This window comes from Triticum urartu, chromosome 5A (assembly GCF_056163025.1).
Source record: "Triticum urartu cultivar PI428250 chromosome 5A, HENAU_Tu73, whole genome shotgun sequence".
NCBI classification, from domain to species: Eukaryota; Viridiplantae; Streptophyta; class Magnoliopsida; order Poales; family Poaceae; genus Triticum; species Triticum urartu.
Window position 1 is genome coordinate 395,188,239 of NC_141877.1, and position 17,633 is coordinate 395,205,871.

The 17,633-nt window shown below is 52.2% G+C and overlaps 1 pseudogene; it reads left to right on the top strand.

Annotated features, from left to right (window-relative positions):
* Window positions 1-13,213: 13,213 nt before the first annotated feature.
* LOC147971560 (flavin-containing monooxygenase FMO GS-OX-like 8 pseudogene) lies at window positions 13,214-15,351 on the top strand (annotated as a pseudogene).
* Window positions 15,352-17,633: the final 2,282 nt, after the last annotated feature.

Below are 17,633 nucleotides of genomic sequence, written 5' to 3' on the forward strand. Positions count from 1 at the left end.
AGAAAAGTGTGGAAAGCAAGATTGTCGAACTCTTTCCCATTGCCAGTCTGAAGAGCAAGAATGGGATGCCCAAACTGCGTGCTGACATAGGAGTAAAAAGCCGTCAAACTGGAGAGTGCATCCGACTTTTGTCGCAAAGGAAAAGTCCACACATAGTAAGAATAATTATCAAGGATAACCAGATAATATAAAAAGTCTGAATTACTAGGAACCGGAGAGCTCCGCACATCGCTATGAATCAATTGAAAGAGAAAAGAAGCAATGGTGGTGGAGTTATTAAATGGGAGGTGAACATGTTTGCCGACACGGCATGCATGACAAGTGTGATCCTCTATCTTATTACAACTAAAACTGAAACTCCTAAGAATATGACGAAGTGTGACGGGGTTGGGATGACCCAAACGAGCGTGCCAGAGATCGACACCAACGGAGAGAGCAACCGGTGTGGTGGTGGCGGATGAAGGCGAATGCACCGGATAGAGCTCGTCGGGGCTGTCACATCAGTGGAGTACCATCCTGGTTCGAGCGTCCTTAACACAAAAAACAAGCTCGTCAAATTCAACAGTGACAGGATTTTCACGAGTGAAACAACGAACGGAAATAAGATTCTTAATCAGATGAGGAGACACAAGTATGTTAGACCAAGATAATGGCTAGAATTAGAAGCAAAATGAGTGTGCCCGATGTGTGTGATAGGAAGTGTGGACCCATCGCCGACAATGATGCGGCGGTCTGTGGTGACGGGAGTGAAGGAGGCAAGATTAGCAGGATGAGCAAACATGTGAGCCGTGGCCCTGGTGTCCATGTACCAATCACCGCCTCCAGTGTAGTTGTTTGGCGTAGGGGCGGTGTGCAGCGCGGCGACGAGCTCCAAATCCCAAGGCGCCGGCGGTAGGGCTGGCGAGGGGGACGGAGGCGCCATAGGGATGTCGTAGCCGCTGCTCAATTGCGGTTGTGGGTACCCTCCATAGGGTTGCGGGGCTGCTAAGGGAGTCTTGGACTAAGGGGTCCTCGGGCGTCCGACCTGTTAACTATGGGCCAGACTGATGGGTTGTGAAGATACGAAGACCGAAGACTGCACCCGTGTCCGGATGGGACTCTCCTTGGCGTGGAAGGCAAGCTTGGCGACCAAACATGCAGATTCCTCTCTTTGTAACTGACCTTTTGTAACCCTAGATCCTCCCGGTGTCTATATAAACCGGAGGACTTAGTCCGGAGAGGGGAGATATTCATTACCATAGCCATACAAGCTGGACCTCTAGGGTTTAGCTATTACAATCTCATGGTAGATCAACTCTTGTAATACTCATATTCATCAATATCAATCAAGCAGGACGTAGGGTATTACCTCCATAGAGAGGGCCCGCACCTGGGTAAAACACCGTGTCCCCTGTCTCATGTTACCATCGACCTTAGACGCACAGTTCGGGACCCCCTACCCAAGATCCGCCGGTTTTGACACCGACATTGGTGCTTTCATTGACAGTTCCACTGTGTCGTCCTCAAAAGGTTCGATGGCCCTTTCAATCGTCAACAATGACGCTGTCCAAGGAGAAACCTTCCTCCCCGGACAGATTTTCGTGTTCGGCGGCTTCGCATTGCGGGCCAACTCATTTGGCCATCTAGAGCAGATCAATAGCTACGCCCCTGGCCATCAGGTCAGATTGGGGAGCTTGAACTACATCGCGGACATCCGTGGAGATTTAATCTTCACTGGATTCGAAACCGCGGTGATCGCTCCTGGTCACCTCGATGAACATGACCTCAATCTGTCATCGGAACACATTCAGGAGATAGCTCCTATAACTGTGCTGGACTTAGATCCGGAGCATACGACGCCACCTAAGGACTGGAGGTTCAACCCCACCACGAAGGCCACAGATTCCCCGGCATTGGAGCCGCACCTGGACTTAAACTCACACAATATTTGTGTCACCGGAACCCCGGACGCGTCTCTAGGTGTAAGTTCCGAACCATGTGAGTCCACGGATGCTGAACTTGATCATTTATCGATCTTCGAGTTTAGCGCCGCAGACATCTTCCAGCACTCATCCTTGGGCGATATGCTAAGCTCATTAAAGAACCTGTCCTTGGCAGGGGACTCACAGCCGAACTATATCCGGTTCGAACTAGAAGCTGATGACAGGGAATTTCACTCCCCACCCGCCACCCACTTTATAGCAACTGTCGAAGACTTAACCGACATGCTCGATTACGGCTTCGATGACATCGATGGTATGGACGACGATGCCAGAGAAGAAGAGGCCCAGGACCCGCCATTCACCGGACGCTGGACGGCCACTTCCTCATACGATGTATACATGGTGGATACACCAAAGGAGAACAGCGATGATGACAAGGAAGATCCGGTTGAGGATAAACCTCCTGAGATACAATCGAAACACCGGTGTCAGCGACGCCGCTCTAGGTCACGCCGCAGTAAATATAGCAACACCGGCACAGGAGAGGATAACGCTCTGGAAGGTACCGAAGACAACGAAGACCCTGTTGACACAGCTACCGAACAGGATGAACGGGAAGATGGGCAGGTTAGCCCTAGTAAATAGGCCACGCAGGAGGACTCGGAGGACAGTAATTATCTTCCGCTCTCCAAGGATGAGGCGAGCCTCAGAACTGAGGATTTCATCATGCCCGAGGAACCTCTGGAGTAGGAGCGCTTCAAGCGCCAGCTAATAGCCACTACAAGGAGCCTGAAAAAGAAGCAACAGCAGCTTCACGCTGACCAAGATCTGCTCGTCGACAGGTGGACGGATGTTCTAGCAGCCGAAGAATACGGCCTCAGACGCCCAGCCAAGAATTACCCAAAACGAAGATTGCTACCTCAGTTCGACTAAGAGGCGTCGGAGCCCATACTTCCCTCGCGTAATGCGGCTGACCGAACACTACGCGGTCGGCACAGTGCGGCGGACCGACCACCTCGTGGTCGGGATAGAGCGGCAACTCAAGCCGAGCAGCAGCCCGCCCCGCCGCTACGAAAAAATAGACACAAGACAGTTCGGGGTCATACACACGACCTTCGGCAGACCCTGGATAGTAGAGCAGGATATACCCGATCGATTTACGGATCATGAGGACGTTCCTCGACACATGAGGATGGCTACCTATTCGGACGTGACAAACCTAGTCACACCCGAGTCGATAACCGCAGACGGACTCCATCAGAGCTACATCGCGACTCGGCCCGATATAGAGGCGCCGCACACCCTCTTTGCTTCACCGATGAAGTAATGGATCACGAATTCCCCGAAGAGTTCAAACGCGTTAACATTGAATCATACGACGGAACAACCGGCCCCGCGGTATGGATCGAGGATTTTATTCTCCATATCCACATGGCCCGCGGAGATGACCTCCACGCTATAAAATACCTCCCACTAAAGCTCAAAGGGCCAGCTCAGCACTGGTTAAACAGCCTGCCTGAAAACTCTATTCGGCAGCTGGGAGGACTTGGAAGAAGCCTTCCTCGACAACTTCCAAGGTACATATGTTCGGCCACCAGATGCCGATGACTTAAGCCACATAGTCCAACAACCCGGTGAGTCAGCCAGGAAATTTTGGACTAGGTTCCTTACCAAAAAGAACCAGATCGTCGACTGTCCAGATGCAGAAGCTCTAGCGGCCTTAAAACATAGCATCCGCGATGAATGGCTCGCTCGCCACCTCGGCCAAGAAAAGCCAAAATCTATGGCAGCCCCCACGACATTTATGACCCGCTTTTGTGCGGGTGAGGATAGCTGGCTGGCTCGTAGTAAAAATACGGCCAGCAACACAGGCCCCTCTGAGGCCAAAAATAGCAACGGCAAGCTCCGACGTAACAGACACAAACGCCGAAGCAATGGTAATAATACCGACAACACTACAGTCAACGCCGGATTCAGCGGCTCCAAGTCCAGCCAGCGGAAGAAACTGTACAAGAGAAACAATCAGGGACCATCCAGCCTGGACCGCATACTCGACCGTCCGTGCCAAATCCATGGCACCCCAGACAAACTAGCCAATCATACCAACAGAGATTGTTGGGTTTTTAAGCAAGCCGGCAAGTTAAATGCCGAGAATAAGGAAAGGGATCGCAGAGCGAGGACAGTGAAGAGGAGCCCCTGCAGCCAAACACAGGAGGACAGAAGAAGTTTCCCCTCAGGTCAAAACGATGAACATGATATATGCTACACACATCCCCAAGAGGGAGCGCAAGCGCGCACTCAGGGGCGTCTACGCGATAGAGCCAGTCGCCCCAAAATTTAATCCATGGTCTTCATGCCCGATCACTTTTGATCGTCGGGATCATCCGACCAATATCCGTCACGGCGGTTTAGCCGCACTGGTTCTGGACCCAATAATTGATGGGTTCCACCTGACGCGAGTCCTGATGGACGGTGGCAGCAGCCTCAACTTGCTCTATCAGGATACAGTGCGCAAAATGGGCATTCATCCATCACGGATCAAACCCACAAAGATTACCTTTAAAGGAGTCATACCAGGTGTAGAGGCCCGCTGTACGGGCTCAATCACGCTTGAGGTTGTCTTCGGATCTCTGAACAATTTCCGAAGCGAGGAGTTAATCTTCGACATAGTTCCCTTTCGCAGCGGCTATCACGCACTGCTTGGACGGACCGCATTCGCCCGATTCAATGCAGTGCCACACTATGCTTATCTCAAACTCAAGATGCCCGGTCCATGTGGTGTCATAACAGTCAATGGAAATACGGAACGCTCCCTCCGTACAGAAGAGCACACAGCTGCCTTAGCAGCAGAAGTACAGAGCGGCCTTCTCAAGCAGAACCTTTATTCGGCTGCCGAGCCCACGGACACCGTCAAGATGGTCCGAACTACCCTGCAGCAGGACAGCCCGGCCCGTCAGGAGCTCGACTAGCAATCTGGCCTCCGTCTCAGTCCCGATCAAGTAGTGGCATTCATGCCACACGTACATAATTACGCACTTAAAATTCCATGGGAATCGACGGAGGCATAGCTAGCATGTGATCCACAGTATGGCTCAACCAACACTGGATACACACATAATGTCACTTTAATTTGTTAACTTTTCAGGTTTCAATTCCATGGGCCCCATCAAATGTCCTGATCATCGGTACTCTTGAAGGACAAACACACCAAGGCAATAAGAAGCATTGACGTACTGGGGAATTTTTAGGTGATTTCTTTAACGATCCCTTTACCTATTTTTCAGGACCCACACACAGCTCTCCCTTGGTTAAGGCATAGTAACCAGCCTCCTGCTTATTGCATTACTTGTATAAACGCGCTTTAACGCACCAATGAAATTATAATAAGAACAGTTCGCGGCTCAAATTTTATGGCCCCAGCTTATCACTTGTTCTTCTTTTTCTTCCTTTTTGTCTTTTCCTTTCTGGTAAACCCTACCAAGTAGCACCCGTACACTTTGGTATGTTTGATGTTTTCCAGGGGCTTCATAAGCACCCCACACTATGGCAACAAAAGTCCGAACACTTTTTATAAGTATAGTTCGGCACCCCGGATTTAGCATTATATGCATTGGCTCCGAATCATGTCTTCGGTCAATAGTTGGGTTGCCCGGCTCCTGTGCTTGCTACCTTACGTTCCGCTATATCGGCTAAGGTAGTAAAGGGAGAACTACTGCGATTGTGCCTTGGTTTATCCAAAGGAGCACCTCAGAAGAGAAAGCCGAAAACTGACTGTCATGATGCTGCGAGAGCCGGTCAGCTATTCGGAGGTTGCAAATTGTTGGAGATTTCTTCCGCATTACGCGAAGGATCGGTACTTCCCGATCATACGCTTATAGCACTCTAGTTCGGATACTAGGGGCTGCGCCCATGTTTTTATTGTCAAACTCCTATGGCTAAGTGAGGGCGTTAATGCTGCATAGTCTGATTGCCTGGTTCGTTGCGCTAAACAACTCCTTCAATGACCATATAATTGGATCAAGATTGTTTAGATTCCATCCCGAACACCTCCGTACTACCTACGTGGGGGTAGAAGACGATGACTGGAAAACCCTCAAATTTCATATAAAACGGCCGCACAGGAGGAAAAAATTAAAACATAACAAGCATTATATTACAAACCCACTTCGTTTAATCACACAAGATAGAAGGAACTTGAATATGTTCATTCAAAGACCGTGTCTTTCGCACATTGATCCGCAACAATGCGGGACCCCTCCAAGACATCGCCAAAGTATCGCTCGGGTGTGCGGTGCTGCTTGCCCTCAGGCGGCCCCTTGGTCGCCAACTTGACGGCGTCCATCTTCGCCCACCAGACCTTGACATAGGAGAAGGCCATACGCGCGCCTTCGATGCAGATGGACCGCTTGATGACGTCCAGCCGAGGACATGCATCAACCAGCCTGTTCACAAGGCCGAAGTAACTCTTGGGTATAGCTTCGGCTGGCCACAACCGGATTATTAAATCCTTCATGGCCAGTTCGGCCACCCTGTGCAGCTCGACCAGCTGTTTTAGCTGACCGTTGAAGGGCATCGGATGTTCTGGTGCAAGATATTGCGACCAGAACAGCTTCTCAGTGGAGCCCCTTCTTCGGCTCGGAAGAACTCCGTGGCGTCGGTCACACTGCGTGGCAGATCAACAAAATCCCCTGGAGAACTCTGAATCCGGGTCAGTAAAAGATATTTCCTGTTCACATCCTTGCTTTGCATATTGAATGCCTTACCCGCCGTGATCTTCCTGGCCTTCTGGATCTCCTGGAGGGCGCCCTGGGCTTCATTCCGGGCCGTCTCCGCACACTTACGAGCCTTGGCGAGTTCGGCCTCTTGAGCCGACGCATTGTGCTCCAAGGTCTCGCACTTCCTCACCGCATCCTGGAGCTCCTGTTGGACATTGTTGACTCGGGCCTTGAGCCTCTTACGGGCGGCCTGCTCCTTGACAGCCTTCCCCTCGGCTTCGGCCAGGGCCTTTCTTAGGGCCTCGACCTCGGTCGTCGCTTCTATATATATCATGACACTTCGGTCAAATGCATATTATTTTACTTTTTTCGAATACATAATGGGTTGTCTCATACCTTGTTTTTCTTGAAGCTGCTCCTCACCTGGCCGAGCTCCTCCTCGGCCTGCTCCAGTCTCCGCTTCAGTTTGAAGACCTCGGCAGTATGTGAGGCGGCGGCCAACAGTGACGCTTGCGTATTCATTTCAGACAATTTAGTTAGTTTCCTGCAATAAAGGATTGATCCTCTGTCCGGCTTTTCTTTCCGAACACCGGGCAGTGTCTCAAGGGCTACTGTCTATATTGGGATTTTCTCTTTTTGTGTCGCTTACCTCAAAACCTATCAGCAGGTTGTTGCAGGCTTCGGTTAGTCCGCTCTTGGCGGACTAAACCCTCTCAATCACCGTGCCCGTAAGAACACGGTGCTCATCCACAATGGAAGCGCCTCGCAGCGCTTCCAGCAGATTATCTGGTGCCCCTGGTTGGACAGGGGTCACCAGTGGAATAGGCATACCCCCTTCTTTCGAAGGAGGTCGCGTGCCAGATTCCGGAGCCGTATCGGTCTCCGGAATCGAGTCTGGTTGAGGGCCGAAATGAATACGGCCCTCACCCTCAGTCTCCATGGGGATTGGCTCCCCCTAGTGTTCGGCGACGGAGGCTTCGCCTTCTGGCGCCTCCTGAGCCTCTCCCCGGCCTGGGAAGGTCCATTGGGAGAGCACCTCGTCATCTCCCTTAGCCTTGGGAGAGTAAGCGGCCGACGGTGTCTCGCTGGCCATCACCTTTGAGTCCAACGAGCCTCTTGATGAGGATCGCTGGGAGCTGTCATGGGCTGGACTGCAATAGCATAATTAATCATGTTAATACGACAAAGAGGAGAGGTTAGATTTATGGGCATGTACAAGTCTTAGCACTTACGATGCGGCCCGAGGCTTGGTACGGGGGCGTCGCTCCGGACTGCTGTCGGCGTCCAATGTAGAGCTGCCCGCGAGCAGGCATTTTCCCTTCTTGGGCGCCCCCGCCTCCAAAATTATGGAGGCCGATCTCTTCTTCCTCCCTCCATCAGAGGGAGAGTCGCTCTTCTCCTCCTCATCGTCGTCGTCTTCAGCGATGGAGGAACGGGTCTTGTCTTCGGATGTCACGTCTGAAGCACCCTTGCGGCGGGGGCCACTCCGGACCCCCTTGGCCTTCCCTGTGGCCTTCTTCGCCGACGCCGTATAGGGCGCCGGCACCAGCATCTTCGCTAAACGCGGAATGACTTGTTCTTCAGGCAGTGGAGCGGGATACCGGATCTGCTTCATCCAGTCCTGAAGATGCATTAATAATAATATCTTAGATATCATCCTTGAAACAAGCAAGTAGGGGATGTGTTAAAAATAACATACCTCGTTGGCGAGGTGATTCATGTCGTGCCCGCGGTCCGAATCCGTGGCCGGCGGTGTCTCGTTGCCCTTGAAGATCAACTTCCAGGCGTCTTTGTGAGAAGTTTTGAAGAGCCTCTTCAGGGTATGGTGCTTCTTCGGATTAAACTCCCATAGAGGGCGGCTTCGGCTTTGGCACGGGAGAATCCGACGAACTAGCATCACCTGGATTATATTGCCAAGCTTGATATCCTTGTCCTCCATACTTTGAACGCGCGTCCGTAGCGCTATCAGCTCATCTAACGATGACCAATTCGGGCTCTTCTCAACCAAGGAGGTGAGCCGCATTGGAGCGCCGGAGTTGAATTCAGCAGTGGCGGCCCAGTTTGCGCCGTGGGGTTCTGTGATGTAGAACCAATGTTTCTGCCATTCCTTGACAGTCTCCACGAAAGTGCCTTTCGGCCAGGAGACATTAGTCAGCTTGCTCACCATGGCACCTCCGCACTCCGCGTGCTGGCCATCCACCACCTTCGGCTTCACATTAAAGACCTTGAGCCACAGCCCGAAGTGGGGTTGGACGCGGAGGAAGGCCTCACACACGACGATGAACGCCGAGATGTTGAGGAAGGAGTTCGGGGATAGATCATGGAAGTCTATCCCGTAATAGTACATCAGCCCGCGGACAAAAGGGTGGAGTGGAAACCCTAGCCCGCGGAGGAAATGAGGGATGAATACCACCCTCTCATTGGGCTTCAGTGTGGGGACGACATGCCCCTGGGCTGGAAGACGGTGGGTGATTTCCTTCGCCAGGTACCTGGCCGCCCGAAGCTCAGTGATGTCCTCCTCCTTGACGGAGGAGACCATCCACTTGCCTTGACCTTCGGATCCGTACATGGTTGAGTGCTAACTTGAGTGGGGAAAAGATGAGAACTTGGGCACTGGAGCTCGGGAGTGGAAGGGCAGAGGAAGAGAGAAGGTGTGGGAGAAGAAAGGGATTCTTATCTCCTTATAAGGGCTGTGAATATTGAACGCCTCCCCACTCGCCTTAAACCTCGCCTACTCCCAAGGGTTGTGTAAATGGCATGGCTGGGTTACCCATGCTCGTATTGATGAGAATCCCGCAATGAGGGGACACGATCTCTGCTTCGATAAGACATGCCAATGGCAACCGCGTCTCGAAACGTGGAGCGGCAGACAAAAGACGATTCGAAATTATGACCGGGCAGACGTGATGTCATGTTGTAAAAAGTTGTCAGCAGATGGGACACATGGATTATTATATTCTCTCTGTGGTTGTGTGTGGTGTGTGTGTGTTACAGGTCCGGACACGATCAATACGTCCAAAGACTATCTTGGAGTTCGGAAGGAGGAACCCGCCTTGCAATGCCGAAGACAGATCTACGCGTCGGATACCTTGTCATTGAAGCCAGGTTCAGGGGCTACTGAGGGAGTCATGGACTAAGGGGTCCTCGGGCGTCCAGCATGTTAACTATGGGCCGGACTGATGGGCTATGAAGATACGAAGACCGAAGATTGCACCCGTGTCCGGATGGGACTCTCCTTGGCGTGGAAGGCAAGCTTGGCGACCAAACATGCAGATTCCTCTTTTTGTAACCGACCTTGTGTAACCCTAGATCCTCCCGGTGTCTATATAAACCGGAGGACTTAGTCCAGAGAGGGTAGATATTCATTACCATAGCCATACAAGCTGGACCTCTAGGGTTTAGCCATTACGATCTCGTGGTAGATCAACTCTTGTAATACTCATATTCATCAATATCAATCAAGCAGGACATAGGGTATTACCTCCATAGAGAGGGCCCGAACCTGGGTAAAACACTGTGTCCCATGTCTCCTGTTACCATCGACCTTAGACGCACAGTTTGGGACCCCCTACCCGAGATCCGCCAGTTTTGACACCGATAGCCGCGTAGTACGCCTGATGCGCCGGCGGGCGCGACACGGGAAGCATCGATGCAGGATCCCGTGGAACCGGCATGATGTAGGCTTGAACGACACCGGTCCACGGGTTGTAGCCGGACGCCCACGGAGGAGGCACCTGGAACTGTTGTTGTTGTTGCTGACGAGGCTGGCCGGTGCCCTGCTGCTGCTGCTCACCATCACGGCGGCCACCGCGCCGGCCCCCGCCACGCTGTTCGGCGGGAGGGGCGGGAGGTGCAGGCGGCCCGTACGGGAGCGGGAGCAGCCCCAGCTGTTGCTGGGGCACCGAGTACGGCGACGGCGTGGGGTGGCATGGCTGCGGTGGCACGGTCGGGGCAGCGGGAGGCGTCGGGGGCCCGCCACGGGTAGTGCCGGCGGCGAGGGCGGTGTGGATGGCCTGCGCCTTCACATGCTTCATCCGTCGCTCCTCTAGTCGGAGGTATGCAATGAACTTGGCGAAGGACGAGTTGGGGATGAGGGTGAGGTTCGCCGCGGCGTTGCCGAAGTCCTCGTTGAGCCCGGCGGTTAGTGCGCCGAGGAGGAGGTCGTCATCGATCTTCGCGCCAATGTCATAGAGCTCGTCAGCGAGTCTTGATGCGGCGACAATAATCGTCGACGGAGGAGTTGTCCTGGTGGCACCCAAAAAACTCTTGCTGCAGAAAAACACTACGTTTGAGTTGGTTGTCGATGAAGAGCCCGTTCAGCTTGGTCCACACGGCGCATGTGTCACCATCGTCATGAACGACTGTCTGAAAGAGGTCCGGCGGGATGGTGAGGAAGAACCACCGGATGATCGTGGTGTCGATGGTGGACCAGTCATGGAACTAGGGGACGAGGCTGGAGTCGACAGAACCGTCCACGTGATCGACGAGATGATACTCCCGGAACACAAGGGAGAAGTATGTCTTCCACGTATAGTAGAAGGAATCCGTCTGAGAGAGACGAACCGGCACCCGCTCGTAGATGTTCAGGTTGCCGATGTCGTTGACGTCGGGAGGGTTGGCGTCAGCGAACGGGTTGGAGTTGGTGGACGCAGAGGACATGACGGACAATATGGCGAGGGTGGGGCGGCTCGGGTGTGACGGGTTAGGGTTTTGGGACGAGCGGCAGCGGGTGGCTCTGATGTGGCGGCGGCTTCGGGTGGTGCGGCGGCAGCGAACGGCTCGGGTGGCGGGGTTTGGGCGGCGCAGGCGGCTCGGGAGTGGAGGCGGGTGGCGGCAACGGGTAGGCGGTCGGCTCGGGTTGAGCGGGTAGAGGAGGGCTGCGGCGGCCATAGGGTGTGGGTGGCGGCGGCAGCAAGATCGGGCGGCGGTGCGGGGAGGGAGGGGAGGCGTGGCGGCAAGGAGAGACAGCGGCGGCCGGCGTGAGAGGCGCGCGGGCGGCGGCGGCGACGGCGGAAGACTAGAGTTAGAACCCGAAAACTGATATCATGTATGTTGTGGGAATTGCACGATGTATTACTCATGTGCAAAGGCACGTATATATGATGTACAAAGGTCGTGGCCGACCTCAACTATATAAGAAACTACGAGTGGGCGAGAATGGACGTTCGGCTCTCGGCCTCTATGGAGGCCTTTATTTCGAAAAAGTCAAAATTCAAAAAAATTGGTTTCAAAAAAATTTGAAAAAAAATTGTGCAAGTAAACAATGTTGTTATGTGTATGCGTGTAAAATTTCAGTATGAAATACGTCGAAATGCGACCTATACAAAAAAGACAAATTCATGACCTAGGAGGATGAATAGTATCATGTGTTAAAAAGCTCCAGATTTATCTTTTTTACACAGCACTCATTTCAACGTATTTTGCTCTGAAAATTTACACACATGTGTGTTATGCCTTCATGTGTATCTGTAATTTTTTTCATATTTTTTTGAAAAGTAAAGATATGAATTTCGATGAAATTTAAAATTTAAATTTAGAGGCCTCCATGGAGGCCGAGCTCCAAAGGCAATTTTCGCGAAGTGGGCCCAATATATGGATATGCACAACACATATATTCAACAGCAACACCATAAACAACCTTTATGTGTTGTCATCATTACTTTTCCATGACCATAATAGCTACATGTGATGTGTAACCGTTGTCACCGCCCAACCATCAATCTGCATCAAGTTAATGTTCATAGTTGCATCTTAACGCAGACTTATCAATAAGTTTTCAAAACTACTCCGGGAATGCTAGTCTTGGCCGATTCGTGCACGATGCATAGACAATGTTCTACAGTTTGCTCCTCACACCAACGGCTAGATTGACAACATCGTCCATAAATCGTGCAGGCTACATCGTGTGTATAGCATCGTTCTAAGTTTTCAGAGGGACATTGAGGTGCATAAAATCCAAATAGGGGTTATTTAGGGGAAATAATACCCACGAATGATCCTGCACTTGCATGGTTGAAATCAAATCGCCCATGTGCTCGTGGTCCGTGTGCATCATTCACATACATTATTATACTGGCATTATTAAAGCGTCGTCGACTCGACGGGTAAATGATAGATTGGTGGCCTGCTGCCTGTGATGTCTTGTCATCGGGGATGATCAAAGAAACCTGGAGGAAAATGGAGCATCTACTTTCATTTTCCGCTATGTTCTGGGTGTAGGTCACCAATTGTGTTGCTGTGCAGATCGCACAAACGAGTAGTTGGGATTGAGCTAGCCATCGAGATCTCCTTTATTTCAAGTTTGATAATCTTGTATAGCAAATCAAGATAGACAAATAGTGCGCTTTGTGCAAGGCAAGATCTCCTTTACTATTTCTGAATGGAGCAACAGATTACCAACCAAGTCTGGAGCTGGATTGGTCTTGTCGGTTCATCAGTCGATGACTAGCGTCACACTACCAAAGTGCCAGCAAAAAAGTTCAAAAAATAAAGTGCCAGCAAAATAAAATTAAACGTTAGTATTCCTCTCCTATATAAAGCTAAGTTAAGCACTCAAGACTCGCTCGCTCAGTCGCACGTCTCCGAACTTTGCATAAACTCCCTCCTTCGCGCGTGCGTGGTGATCGGAATGGTGTCAGCTGAGCCGCCGCTGCAACTGGAGCCGAAGAATGTGTGCGTCGTGGGAGCCGGCATGGCCGGTATGGCGGCGGCGCGCGAGCTGCGGCGAGAGGGCCACGTCGTGACGGTCATGGAGCAGAGCGGCGACGTCGGCGGGCAGTGGCTGTACGACCCGAGGACCGACGATGACGGCCTGCTCGAGGCCGGGGCCGCGCCGGTGCGCGTGCACAGCAGCATGTACGCCTGCCTCCGTCTCATCAGCCCGAGGGAGGCCATGGGCTTCTCCGACTTCCAGTTCTTCCCCAGGGAGGGCGTCGCCGGCCGCGACCCGCGCCGCTTCCCGACCCACCGCGAGGTGTACTACTACCTCCGGGAGTTCTGCCACGCGTTCGGGCTTGCTGACGCCGTCAGGCTCAACACCAGGGTCACGCGCGTCGCCGCCGTGCCCACGTCGTCGACGCATCAATGGGCTGTGAGAACCGTGCACCTCGGTGGCACGGCCACGGACGAGGAGGAGAAGGAGGAGGTGTTCGATGCCGTCGTCGTGGCCACCGGCCACTACTCGCAGCCGAAGCTCCCGAGCATCAACGGCATGGAGGACTGGCCGCGGAGGCAGCTGCACAGCCACTCGTACCGGACGCCGGAGCCGTTCCGCGGCGAGGTGGTGGTGATGGTCGGGTGCGGGGACAGCGGCAAGGACATCGCGCTGGACCTCCGCCGCGTCGCCAAGGAGGTGCACCTCACTGTCAAGTCCGTGGAGGAGGCCATGACGCCGGCGATGTCCAAGATGCTGGCGAACCACGCCAACCTGCACCTCCACCCGCAGATAGACCGCCTGCACGCCGACGGCCGCGTGGCGTTCGCCGACGGCTCCTCCGTCGTCGCCGACACTGTCATGTACTGCACGGGGTACACCTACTCGTTCACGTTCCTGGACACGGGTGGCGCGGTCACCGTCGATGACAACCGCGTGGGGCCGCTGTTCGAGCACGTGTTCCCGCCGTCCCTGGCGCCGTCGCTCTCCTTCGTCGGCATACCGAGGAAGGTCATCGTGCCGTGGTTCTTCGAGGCGCAGGGGAAGTGGGTCGCGCAGGTGCTGTCCGACAGGCGGGCGCTGCCGCCGGAGGAGGAGATGCTGCGGTCCGTGGAGGAGTATTACCGGGCCAGGGACGCAGCCGGCGTGCCGAAGAAGTACACCCACGACATCGCCGGCGTGGATCCTGAGAAAATGTACGAGTTCGGGGAGAAGTACTGCGATTTCGCGCGTATCGAGGATTGGAAGAGGGAGCTGCTCGTGTCCATCATCGCCAACATGGAGAACGACATGGAGACCTTCCGCGACCGCGCGGACGACGGCGAGAACGTCCGGAAGGGCCTGCAGAGATGGCACGGCGCAGCTGCTCAAGCCCAAGAAGATCAAACTACGGTTGCTGCGGTTGAAGCTGACCTTGATGCCCAGGTCATAGCTAAGCTCCGACTGAACTGAAAATCATACCATCGGTACCTAAGCTTAGCTCGCTCTGACCTGGTGACTAGGCGTAGTTCACTCTGAACTGAACTGAACTGCGTCAGAGGTTCACTGCGAGATTTTATTTCATTCTATTCAAGTTCACAAGAATATAACTACTCCCCTAGTTCAAAACTGCGGCATATATTTTGGATGGGAGGAAGTGGTTAATTTCTCCACAAATAAACTGGTTCGGTTGTGACAAAAAGAAAGTTGATAAAAAAGAGGTGCTCAAAGTACTGGGAATGAGGGACGGGATGGGCATAAACGAGAACTCCACAATTGATTCGGTGCTAGATCGGCACGATGGCGGCATCTTTCACGTGGTCCCTCTATTGGAAGCATCGTGCCGGGGGACATGGTGATCCTATGTTACACTCCTCCAGTGCTCGTCGTTGCCCTGATCGATCGACTCCGGCATAATGTACGGTCATCTCCGGTGAATCCAAGACAATACCTTCTTTAGGTCGGATCGAGTCCCGCCATCCTCTTGCCAACACCTTAGGCATTTAGGGAGGATGGTGCGTCGACAAGAGAAGCTTGGCGGGAGCTGCTGTTCTTCGGAGGTGACTGATATCGGTCGAGACACGGCAAGGCTCTCAGTTTTTGGGTAGGCTCTTTTGCATTGTGGTTGCGGTGTCGTGTGTGGCTGTCCATGAAGGAAATATACCCTAGAGGCAATAATAAAGTTGTTATTTTATATTTTCTTATATCATGATACATGTTTATTATTCATGCTAGAATTGTATTAACCGGAAATTTGATACATGTGTGGATACATAGACAAAACACCGTGTCTCTAGTAAGCCTCTACTAGACTAACTCGTCAATCAAAGATGGTTAGGTTTCCTAACCATAGACATGTGTTGTCATTTGATGAACGGGATCACATCATTAGGAGAATGATGTGATGGACAAGACCCATCTGTTAGCTTAGCATATTGATCGTTCAGTTTTATTGCTATTGCTTTCTTCATGTCATATACATATTCCTTCGACTATGAGATTATACAACTTCCGGATACCGGAGGAATACCTTGTGTGCTATCAAACGTCACAAGTAACTGGGTGAGTATAAAGATGCTCTACAGGTATCTCCGAAGGTGTTTGTTGGGTTGGCATAGATCGAGATTAGGATTTGTCACTCTGAGTATCGGAGAGGTATCTCTGGGCTCTCTCGGTAATGCACATTATAATAAGCCTTGCAAGCAATGTGACTAATAAGTTAGTTGCAGGATGATGTATTACGGAATGAGTAAAGAGACTTGCCGGTAACGAGATTGAACTAGGTATGAAGATACCTACGATCGAATCTCGGGCAAGTAACATACCGATGACAAAGGGAATAATGTATGTTATCATTATGGTACGACCGATAAAGATCTTCGTAGAATATGTGGGAACCAATATGAGCATCCAGGTTCCGCTGTTGGTTATTGACAGGAGAGGTGTCTCGGTCATGTCTACATAGTCTCAAACCCGTAGGGTCCGCACGCTTAACGTTCGATGACGATTTTGTATTATATGAGTTATGTGATTTGGTGACCGGATGTTGTTCAGAGTACCGTATGAGATCATGGACATGACGAGGAGTCTTGAAATGGTCGGGAGGTAAAGATTCATATATTGGATGATGGTATTCGAACACCGAAAGTGTTCCGAGGGTACTGGGTGCATATCGGGTCACCGGAAGGGGTTCCGGGCATCCTCCGGCAACTACATGGGTCTTAGTGGGCCAAGAGGGGGACAGACCAGCCCCTAAGGGGCTGGTGCGCCCCATGTCGGCCAAAAAAAGGGGGAGGAAAGAAAAGAAGGGAGAAAGGAAGGGGAGGGATTCGGCTTCCCCCTTCCTTCCCTCCTCCCTCCTCCTTCCTTCCCCCTCCGGATGGATATGGAAGGGGGAGGCCGAATTGGGAGGTGCTCAAGTAGGATTCCTCCTACTTGGGGAGCCCCCTTGGCTGCCTCTCCTCCCCTCCAACCTATATATATGAGGGGGGCACCGCTAGAACACACAACAATGATTGTTAGCCATGTGCGGCGCCACCCTCCACAGTTTACGCCTCCAGTCATATTGTCATAGTGCTTACGCGAAGCCCTCCGCGGATCACTTCACCGTCACCGTCACCACGCCGTCGTGGCGACGAAACTCTCCCTTGCCACTTTACTGGATCAAGAGTTCGAGGGACGTCATTGAGCTGAACGTGTGCAGAACTCGGAGGTGCCGTACATTCGATGCTTGATCGGTCGGAACGAGAAGATGTTTGACTACATCAACCGCGTTGTCAAACGCTTCCGCTTTCGTTCTACGAGGGTACGTGGAAACACTCTCCCCCTCTGATTGTTATGCATCTCCTAGATAGATCTTGCGTGAGCGTAGGGAAATTTTTGAAATTGCATGCTACGTTCCTCAACAGTGGCATCCGAGCCAGGTCTATGCGTAGATGATATGCACGAGTAGAACACAAAGAGCTGTGGGCGGTGATCGTCATACTGCTTACCACCAATGCCTTATTTTGATTCGGCTGTATTGTTGGATGAAGTGGCCCGGACCAACCTTACATGACCACGTTCATGAGACCGGTTCCACCGATAAACATGCAACTAGTTTTGCATAAAGATGGCTGGCGGGTGTCTGTTTCTCCAACTTTAGTTGAATCAAATTTGACTGCGGCCGGTTCTTGTTGAAGGTTTTAATAGAAAACTTGATAAATCACTGTTGTGGTTTTGATGCGTAGGTAAGAACGGTTCTTGCTAGAAGCCCGTAGCAGCCACGTAAAACTTGCAGCAACAAAGTAGAGGACGTCTAACTTGTTTTTGCAGGGCATGTTGTGATATGATATGGTCAAGACATGATGTGATATACATTATTGT